This window comes from Lygodium microphyllum, chromosome 27, assembly GCF_053477565.2.
Source record: "Lygodium microphyllum isolate KBCC chromosome 27, Lygodium_microphyllum_v1.1.10, whole genome shotgun sequence".
In the NCBI taxonomy this organism is placed as follows: Eukaryota; Viridiplantae; Streptophyta; class Polypodiopsida; order Schizaeales; family Lygodiaceae; genus Lygodium; species Lygodium microphyllum.
Genome location: NC_141161.1, coordinates 76,418,757 through 76,429,915, shown reverse-complemented (window position 1 = coordinate 76,429,915; position 11,159 = coordinate 76,418,757). Strand labels below are relative to the sequence as shown.

At 41.3% G+C, this 11,159-nt stretch overlaps 1 pseudogene across 1 annotated transcript; it reads left to right on the top strand.

The window, feature by feature from the left end:
- The first annotated feature begins 3,975 nt into the window (after positions 1-3,975).
- On the top strand, positions 3,976-9,292 carry LOC148012483 (protein MICRORCHIDIA 7 pseudogene; annotated as a pseudogene). Its single transcript, XR_015689049.1, has 3 exons — positions 3,976-4,175; positions 4,352-4,486; positions 4,673-9,292. The product of XR_015689049.1 is annotated as a protein MICRORCHIDIA 7 pseudogene (transcript).
- The last annotated feature ends 1,867 nt before the right edge of the window (positions 9,293-11,159 follow it).

Genomic DNA, 11,159 nt, shown 5'->3' with positions numbered 1-11,159 from the left:
TGCTCCATCCATGGCTTGGTAGTACATCCTGAGTATAGTGCAAATAAGTCATCTCCCTTTTAAAGGCACGGGAAGGTCCTACCATTGAGCAAATGCTCAAGGTAGTGTCTAGTCCCTTACACATTAATTTAGCTCAAGAAGAAAGGTAAAGATGATGAACCTCTCAAGGTGCAAAAGTGAAATAAAGCTAGTTTGGAGAGTAGGCAATGTGAACATAGCCTTGTATGTGTAAAAGAAGATGTGAGTGGGGTGTGAAGGTAGTAGTTGAGATAAGGTGGTGTGAATAGGGATTTTGAGATGGAACCAATTTGAAAATACGAGCGTGAAAGGGCTTTATGATGAGCTAGTTCAAGGGGTATAGGTGTAAACGGGGTTGAATCTAAAGATCCAATGTAATGGCCTTTATGATCAAGGCTTTGAGTTCAGCTTAGGATAAATCATAATAATAATAATCCTTTGTCTTGGAAGCAGGGTCGTCATGAGGAATATGGTCGCCCCGTCAGGTTGCAATGTGTAGCAAAATAGCCGTTTACTGGTTAACCCTCGTGATGGAGAGCACGCTCCTCTAGCAGCAAGTCGATGAAGCCTGAAGACTTTTGTGGCCTTAGCCAAATGTAATGGGAAGATGAAAGGATGAATAGAAGTTGCGGTGAGAGAGGGCAGATGATTGGCCTAGCATTCAGCTTCAATATGGCTCTGAAGTTCACCGAAAGTGTGGTGTACCACATAGAGTAGTCAACTAGTCACACTTGTTTGTAGCAGAAGCCCTCCTTGTAGCCTTATGACTTCTGTCAGTCGTTAATGATGAATGCAGGTTGTTTCTAGATTGTGAGCACCAGAAGACGACTTGGCTATGAGCAACCGGGGTGCTCTGGAAGACTTTGATGATGAGGCTCACACAAGAAGAAGAGGCATATTTTGAGTAATAAGAATAGAACTTTCAAGTGTAGAGTTGAAGCTAATCAAGGCCTCCCCTTTTCTGACTCTAATGTAGAACCAAATCTTCTTCCTTCACACCTCTCTGATATAGAGGTAGACTCCTTTCTTTTAAGCCAAGCAGACCTTGGGCTTTAGGCCAAAACAACCCTTGCTTGCAATTGAAAATAGGCTCCCAACTTGGCCTTCAATTCCTCTCAATAGAAGGCCTCTCTCTCTCTCTCTCTCTCTCTCTCTCTCTCTCTCTCTCTCTCTCTCTCTCTCTCTCTCTCTCTCTCTCTCTCTCTCTCTCTCTCTCCTACACCACCAAGCTTATTCTACTCCTTCTAAGCTAAACCTCTACATTACTATGAGGACCAAAAACGAGGCAGTAGAACTAGAAGAGAGAATGGGTGTGGCTAGACATAGCTCACCATGGTTCTATTGAAAAACACAGATCTAGAGCTGTGCTTGCTATGGCAGGCATAAGTTACACACATAAAACATGATTGAGATAAAGGATTGTAACTCAAGTGAATTAGGTTCCAAGATAGATTAACTTGGACTCATAAACACAATCTTGAGTGTCACAAAATGATGGTATCTTACATTGAAAATAGAGCCAAGTACATGCTTATATAGCTTTTGGATGGTTCCTCTCTTCCCACCGTGCTTATGGGATTCTAACCCTTTCTCTCTTGAGCATACAACATTTGTCATGTCTTCAACACATCATTTGTTCTCTCTTTCAACATAGCTCGAGGGGGAGTGAGGTGACTTACATGATAATACACCAGTGATTCTATATTTGGACTACACCCACATAGTCCATCCTTGGTTATGGCACACTTATTGTGCAACCTCTTCTTTCATTAGTGCATTCACACCTAGTGATGGTGTTCACATATGTTCATACTTTCATATTTATCTTTTGTGACGTTGTAGACTTAGTTCTTTTGTGTGGAAGAAGAAGAAAGAAGGAGAAGAAGATTTCATCCCTATCTTCATCTCTCTCCTCTCTTGTCGATTTTCCTACAAAAATTAGCTTAATGTGGGGCCTATGGATATGTTTGACAGTTTGTTCTCATTGTTGCAACAAAATGCACTTGATTTTGGTTAATCTCAGTAACCTATTGACGGTGTATAGTAACAAAATCAACAACAAATACACGTCAAACGAATTGATCAAGGCATTGTTGTTGATGAAGTGGCAATAGAAAGGGAAGGCTATTCGAGAAGCTAAAACAATCCCTAGACGATTGTTGGATACATTAGGGATAGCCAACGATTTATTCTAATTCGTAGTAGCACAAAGGTAACTTAGTTGTGCAAGAACTTCTAGCAACTGCATGCAACAAGGCATCTCTTTCTTTACATGATGCTTTAGAGGATGATCATTGGATGTTAACTATGCAGTTAGAGTTGGATTCTTTCCATAAAAATGGGCATGGGAGCTATGGAACTTGCTTGTTGGCAAGCATGCTATAGACACAAAATGACTTGCCTACTGGCAAGCATGTACATAGACACAAAGTGAATAATAACATAGATATGATGGTAGCATTAATCACTACAAGGCATGTCTTGTTGCCAAAGGTATGCCTAGCAGCATGGGATTGAATACGATGAGACATTTGCACCCACTTCACATATGACTACCATTTGTAGTGTCATTGGTTTGGTTGGCCATTTTGATTGGCATGTGCATCAATTGGATGTGGAAATTGGTTTTCTAAATGGTGATTTACATGAGGAGGTTCATGTCACACAATCTCTTGGCTTTGTTTAGAAAGGCTTAGAGAGCAAAGTGTGTTGGCTGCACGAGGCCCTTTATGGTTTGAAACAAGCACCTAGGGCATGGTATGAGAAGATACATGCATATTTGATTGCTCTTCATCTCAGGAATTCACACACTGAAAGCACACTTTATGTTTGCAACAAAGATGGGGTTAATTTATTGATTCTCATTCTTTATGTGGATGATATGATGTTAACTAGACCTCATGAGGCACAGATTTTAGCCTTGAAGGTTGAATTGCAGCACGCTTTTGATGTCACAAATCTTGGCCACTTGTACTACTATCTTGGTATACATTTTATTTTAATTGAGGGGAGCGTTCTTTTGTGATAGTCTAAGTACATTAGGTAGCATCTTGAGCATTTTCAAATGCAAGACTGTAAGCCTATCTCCATAGGTTTACAAGTAAGGATGTAGGAGATCCATTTGATGCTTCTCTCTATCAGCAAGCTCTTGGGTGTCTATTGTATTTGTATAATATACGATCAAATATTTAGTATGGGGTCTCTCAATTGGCACCCTTTATGCACAACCCTAGTACAATGCATTGGCAAGCAGTTAAACATGTCTTTCACTATCTTAAAGGCACTTAGACATTGGGCCTCTTCTACTCGAGAGGGAGTTCTCTTTGTTTGCATGCATTCATAGTAGATAGTGATTGGGCTAGATGTTTTGACACATGAGTGTCCACTAGTGGTATCCCTTGGCTGAGCAAGAAGCAGTGTACAATGGCTACATCTAGCTATGAAGCTGAATACAAGGCTACATTTGTAGCTACAATGGAATGTGTATGCATGTTCATCAACGATATCTTTGTTGCAAGCCTAACATGGAGCAATCATTCGGGCTAGTAGTAGGGGGTGGAGCTCTAGTCCCCCTACTAATTCTGGGCATGACCTAGCCCTATGAGCACTAATGTCACCAAGGCTACACAGACCTTTGGGTAGTGGACCAAGAGATATGACCCCTCCACCCACTAACCTTGGGTGTGATCGAGCTCTCCCAGTGCTGATGCTTGGGCTCTCATTCCTCGCAAGTTAGAATAAAACATACGATCACTTCCCCTACTAACCCTCAATGTGACGCAACCCTACATGCACGAATGCCTGGGTTCTCAAACTTTTGGGACGACCGACCAGATAGGTACCCCGTGTGGAAAGGCCTCATGTGAAAAGGCTCTATCGAATTCAGTACCCATAACAAAATTGAAGTTCTCTCTCTCTCTCTCACTCTCTCTTTCTGAATGCCTGGGTTCTCAAACTTTTGGGACGACCGACCAGATAGGTACCCCGTGTGGAAAGGCCTCATGTGAAAAGGCTCTATCGAATTCAGTACCCATAACAAAATTGAAGTTCTCTCTCTCTCTCTCACTCTCTCTTTCTGTCTGTGTCTGTCTCTGTCTGTGCTGGTTTTATCTCAGCCTTCAGGTGAAGCTCGGTGGAGTGCGCTGGCACTATCGCAGGTACCTCGCAAGTGTTGCCTACTTCCATTCTTGAATCGATTCTTAATCCGATAGTTGGATTCTCGAGAAAACGGTCATCTCGGGCTGTCCGTATTCTGCCTGTTGTCTGCTTTTAGGACTTCATAGACGTTTCTTGCAATGAGAGAGAGAGGCTGAAGTTCTCTTTGAACAAGCAGGTCATATAGGTGCCAATAGAAGCAAGGCAGCGGCAGCTTCCATGGAAAAAGCTTCCGATCATCATTTTTGGATTGAATCATAATGGAAATCTGCTCCCTACTCGCAATCATCTGTCTTTGACAGATTTGGAACATGTAAGTTCCATGGCATGTGATGTTTCTTGCATTCAAGAAGGTGTTTGCTATGATATTAGAGTTTTGTGAGGTTTCTTGCATCCAAGAAGGTCTGTGGTGTGTGATGTTAGAGTTTTGATTTTTCTCATGTTCATCTGAAACCAAACAAACTTAATTAAAACGGATAGGGTGTCACCTTGTGTACAGATTTCTTGGATCCCTTGGATTTTGGCTTTTGGGAAGCCTGGGCTTTCAATGAGGTCAATGGAATCAAGCAAGTTTGATTTAAACAGATAGGGTTTCACCTTGTGTACAACTTTCTTGGATCCCTTGGGTTTTGGCTTCTGGCATACCTGGGACTTTAATGAGGTCATGACAATGGCCTGCTTGTATGGTGTAAAGAAAGAACAGCAGCAACCAACCTTCGATGGCCTAGAGACTCTCCGCAGGATGCAAAAGCCAAAGTGCTCACCGCTGAAGAAAGCAAAGCTCGAGTCTGTAGAGGAAAATCTGGTTTTACCTGGCACGTATGGTGGTATGGATCATCCTGTTCTGATCTCAACATCAGCCTCATCAGGAGACATGGATGCTGATCTGCCTTCTGATTTTTTGGAGCCTCTTTCACCACAAAAGGATCCAGATGATGGTGTCTCCTCCTTATATAGGCTATTGGCACCGTGGCATTCCTCAGGACCAGAAAAGACATCAAAGCCTATATATGTAGGTCAGGCTTCAAAACAGTTCTGGAAAGCAGGTGATTATGAAGGCAACAATGCAGCTGAACAGAAGATGGAGTCAGGGGGTATGGATCATGTCCGAGTGCATCCCAAGTTTTTGCATTCAAATGCCACTAGTCACAAGTGGGCTCTAGGAGCTGTGGCTGAGCTACTTGATAATGCTTTGGATGAGGTTGCACATGGGGCAACTTTTGTCAGCATAGATACCCTAACCAAACAAGGAGACAGTAGTCATATGCTCCTTGTTGAAGATAATGGAGGTGGAATGGATCCAGATTGTATACGACATTGCGTTTCTCTTGGATATTCTGCTAAGAGCAAGATGAGCAACACTATTGGTCAGTATGGAAATGGATTTAAGACAAGTACCATGCGATTGGGAGCAGATGTTATTGTGTTTTCACGCTCTCGAGGAAGGAACGGTCACAAGCCGACTGCTAGTATTGGTCTACTTTCATATACTTTCCTGAGAGAGACAGGCCAACAAGATATTTTTGTTCCTATGGTTGACTTTTATATTGAAGCCAATGGACCCCAGAAGCTTATCAAAACTACAGCCGATGATTGGAAGAAGAATATGGAAACGATCCGGCGGTGGTCACCGTTTGCTGCAGAAACTGACCTTATGGATCAGCTGAATGCGATTGAACATCAAGGGACCAGGATTATTGTTTATAATTTATGGGAAAATGATCAAGGAGAACTTGAGCTTGATTTTGATACTGATCCTCATGACATTCAGGTGAGAGGTGTTAATCGGGATCCAAACTGCATCTCCCTGGCAGAGCGACTACCCACTTCAAAACATTTTCTGACTTACAGACATTCTTTGAGGAGCTATGCTTCTATATTGTATTTGCGGCTTCCAAAGAACTTCAAAATGATTTTGCGTGGGCTGGAGATCAAACATCACTGTTTAGTAGATGATTTGATGTTCACCCAAAAGCACACCTACAGACCCCATGGAGGTGGGCAGCATGATGATGAACAGGAGGCAGCACATCAACATGATTCATTTCAAATGAAAGCCATTGTGACAATAGGGTTTGTAAAAGATGCCAAGGAGCATATGGATGTCCAAGGCTTTAATGTTTATCACAAAAACAGACTTATCAAGCCTTTTTGGAGGATATGGAACTCTGCGAGTAGTCAAGGAAGGGGTATAATTGGTGTTCTCGAGGCCAATTTTGTTGAGCCTGCACATGACAAGCAAGGTTTTGAAAAAACTACAGTTCTTGCACGCCTTGAAGCACGATTACTCAAGATGCAGAAAACATATTGGTCCAAGTATTGCCACAAAGTTGGCTATGTAAACTATCATTCAAGGAAAAAACAGTTACAAGCTGCTGTAGAAAAGGGTACAAAATCATTACACAAGGTCAGAGCTAAGAATATTCTCTCTCCAAAACAGTCTCACAAATTGCGTCACAGTGTATCAGAAAATAACAATATACTTCCAGATTCATCTCCGGATGATGAACTGGTTCCACAAAAGCTGCAGGAGGATTATTTAGTTTTTCCTAAGGTTTTTCCAAGGGCATTAAGGTCTCTAAGGCAGCGCCCATCGGCACAAAAGTATGGTGGTAACTCAGTGTCAGGCAGTGTGCGCCAAGATGAAGATACCTTAACACACTCTTGTGCTGCTGGTGAGATGGTGCATTCATCTCATTCTGAATCATTACAAGTTCGTTCTACACAGGAACAGGATACCACCTTAAAAACTTCCCATACGAAAGAAGTGGATGAGATCTCAAGGAAAAGGAAGCTATTGATGAGTAATGGCACTTATGAAGCCACTATGGGGGAGTGTTGTGATCCTATGGGGAATACTGCTTCTGATTCTCTTGAAAATATTCGGAGGCTTGAACTGCAGCTTGTAGACATGGAACAGGAGTTAGAAGCCATGCGAAACAAGGTGGAAGAGGCTGTCAAAGAGAGGGATTTTTTAAGACAAGAGTTAGAGGAGGAACGCAACCAGGCTGAAAGAAATGATTCAGAAATGCGCAAGAAGTTGAGAGATGCAATTTTAAGAGTCAAGGAGCTTGAAGCAACTAATAGTAGGCTATAATTGGCTCTAGACACAAAGTAGAGCAGCTGTAAAGCAAGTCTTTGAGTCAAGGCTCAACAATTTTGCCTCCGTGATTAGTGATTCAGGCACAGTTTGCTGAATCAAAAGTTTTTTGTTTGTTCAAGCAAAGCTGCACGAGTCCTTTATATATGATAGGCTGGGTGACTTGAAATTATTTGTGTACATATTGCAGAGCTGTAACTCACTGAGTCAAGTGGAAGGCATATGCAACTTTTCAACAGTCTGGTTGCTTCTTCTCTGTGAATTATTGCTCTTCTGTCAGACATCATGCACATGTAGATGATTTCTACAGTGAGCTGGAAGGGACTCCTGCAAATTACTTATAAGGTGTTAATTATGCAAATGATGAATATTGAATGCACAAAGTCTAAGGGAAGCTTGGATCTGTGAATGTTAATTGACATTTTGGTGGACATCTTTTACAAGACACTGAAGGTTTGCTTTCTAAGTTTGTTACTTCTATTCTTGGGTCGTTCATGCCTTGCAAGTTTCCAAGTCAATTTGTGAAAAATGCAGTATGACATACTTTCTCCTTTTAGGATTTGCGCAATGCCAAGGTTGTGACAAGCTTGAGGTGATACAGAGTTTGTGCACTTGAATGTCCTATGTTGAGCCACTAATTATATGGTTTACATTAACTTATCATTAAGTCTCCTTAAACCAGCCCCAAAAGCACAGTAATACTATTTTATGAATAATATCAGATGGCTTATTTTTAGCAGTAGATCACTTGCATCCCAAATCCTCTATAAATTGGAGTGTATGTGACTGCATCTGTTGATCCCTTTCATTCCAGCCAGCTTACCATCAGCTTTCTCATCGTCCACTGCTGTCTATACCCCTTCCTGGTGGATACCTCAGTTTATGGTGCTCCTTGGAGTGCTACCCTAGCTGTCCAAGCAGTCTACCAGCCAGGCGACTTGGTTTGGGGAGCTTCCGTTGCAGCTTGTTCATCAGAAACCTGATACATGACCATTCCATCATGTGACTTATCAAAGTGAGATCCCTCTAATTGGAAGATGTATCTAGTGTTTCATATGAGAGCTTGTGGAGTAGCATGGACCTGTTGCTAGTGCAATCCCAAATCAAGAGGAGCCAAAGATAGTGTATGCTGATGGGCTTTGAGAGGAATTGGTGCTAAAATAAGTGATGCTTCACAAGTATCAGAAGAGCACATGGACAAAGGAGCTCTAGTTTTTACTCAAGTATTGGTTATTCCATGCATGAGCCAGTATGGTTGGATGAGTCTCAATTTGGTGATGACTCTTTACCTTTGCTTCAGATTTATTAGGAGGTGACACGTCTTGGGACAGCTGTAGTTCTACTGGGGGAGTTAGGTGGAGGCAGATGATGGTGCTGGACAACCTTGTGTGGATGGTGATGGTAGGTCATAATGTGCATGATCATGGGCAATAGATTGTTTCTTGATGATCATGGGTAGCAAGCCATCTTGTGTGCAGGTGGAATCAATGTTTTATCCAAAAGCATAGCTTCTAAAATGTTGTGATACGGCACATTGTCAAAATCTTTAAGCCAATTGAATTAATACTTAAAAGTGACAAGGAAAACAAAAATGTTGCTTGATTGCGATTGAAGTGATGAGTTCATTACATGTTATTGGATATTGGATAAAATAGGGATGTAGAAAAACTGCTAGGCATCATGGTGATCATCTTGGTGCGGATCAACAAATACATCTCCTTTCGTTCATGCCAAGTTGCAAGGAGTAGGAGAGAGTGAGCTTGTTACTAGGAAATGTGGAAGGTTAACATGAAATGTGCAAGTCAAAGTTAGTGAAGAATAAAGCAAAGGTCAAATAGCGAATATTCTTGTTTGGAGACACTTCATTATTATTTTGAGCAATTGTATCATTTGTTGTATATCATGGGTATCATAGTATCATGATTATATGATTTTGTGAGAGTTGGGCTTACTATCCCCATGAAATGTGCAAGTCAAAGTTAGTGAAGAATAAAGCAAAGGTCAAATAGTGAATATTCTTGTTTGGAGACACTTCCATGCATGGTTTGTTAGAGTATTGAGAAGACAAGGTGAAAGCTTGTCACCAAATTGGTTGTAACTTCTAAAAAAATAGACCTCCATCCAATATCTCAACTGATGTGTGTTTAGCCCAACATTTTGGCTATGTAGTTGAGACTAAGCATGGTGTAACTATCTAGGTTTTCACACTCCTACCATGTGATGGACTAAGAGGCTTGGCATCAAGTGTAGTTAAGATTAGTTTGGGGGATCGGTTGAAGAAGACAGAGAAAGTATTGGAGATAGAAGAGAAGAAAATGGAAACACGTAAGGATAGGAAGCCTTAGAAACTGAGGAGAAAAACATATTACTCACAAGACAAAAAAACACAAAGAACTTATAAAAGCTTAAAAATACAAAACATACAAAAATATAAAACTTTCTCCAAAAAATGAGGAAATTTCAAGAGTGGAATTCGAAAACAAAGGTTAGACATGTGAAGGTGAGAGGAAGATGGTAAAAAAGATGAAGGGTAGATGAAAAAAAAAACACCAAGAGGATGTTAAAAGAAGATGGAAAAGAAAGGAAGTTTTGCTTAATGGTTGCCATGATTAGACAATAAGTGCCTATTTTTTGAGGGGCATTGGGAAAACACATTAAGAAAAGAAGAAAACGAAAAAATCTCTATTAAGTGAGCCCTTGTAAGAGAGAGAAAGGTCAAAGCAAGTAGGAAAAGAAGACAACGAAAAAAAAGCTCTTAAGATTGGCCCTTCTAAGAGAGAGAAAGGTTAAGGCAAATTGTCCTCTTCACTTGTTATCAAGAGGTTGGGCTCCAATCATTTGGCATCCTATCTTGCATATCATTGTGAGCTGGTTGCATTGGTTTGATGTTGTACTACTAGTTGTGTTGTGATAATCCCTAAGGTATCATTGTGTGATCTGGTGTAACTATTGTGATTACTTTCATCACACACGATCAATATGTCATGTTGATTGCTGCCCCATTCAATTTATTGTGCTACCTGATTTGCTGTGGTTGTGGTCTGTCATCATTAGTCATGTTTGCAGCAACTAGCTTGCTAGCGTTGGGTGCTAACTTGAGTAGCTATGCATTTGGGTCATGTCTTGGGTAGCCAATGTTTTGGTTTGTCAACTTAGGTCTCTGATTGATTTATATGCTTTGGGTTTAATTGAGTTATGATTCATTGACCATTCACACACACTTCCTTACATACCCACCACACACATAAAACCACATATGCACCCACTACACACAAGTATGTGCACTCACCCCACACGCGCGCGCGCACGCACACACACACACACACACACACACACACACACACACACACACACACACACACACACACACACACACACACACACACACACACACACACACACATCCCCATACTTACACTCACCCACCCCTCCACACACATCTCCATTCAAACTTTCTTACACTATAAACATGCACTAAACTCATATTATACATGTACACTAAACACATGTTTACATACCCTTCACATTGTACACACACACACTCATATCCTCACATCCCATGCACTTAATCAACTTACACACTTACTTGCCCCTACATCCCACACATGCCTATTAAATACCACTAAATCCCACTAAATACACAAAACCTCACTAAATGCACCCACTCATAGTAGCCTCTACTACTTGCCCATGAAGGGAGTGAGCCCAAAGTGGAAGCACGTGAGCAGAAGCAAGAGCTATGGTGGAAGGAGCAAGAGCAAGAGAAAAAGACACATAAGATGTGAGACCTCCAATAATCACAATGTGTGATCGGCCTTTCCTTTATTCAAATGTCACTGAAAGAATAAAGAATGAAGTGACAGCGATGGGCACCCTCCACCTATAA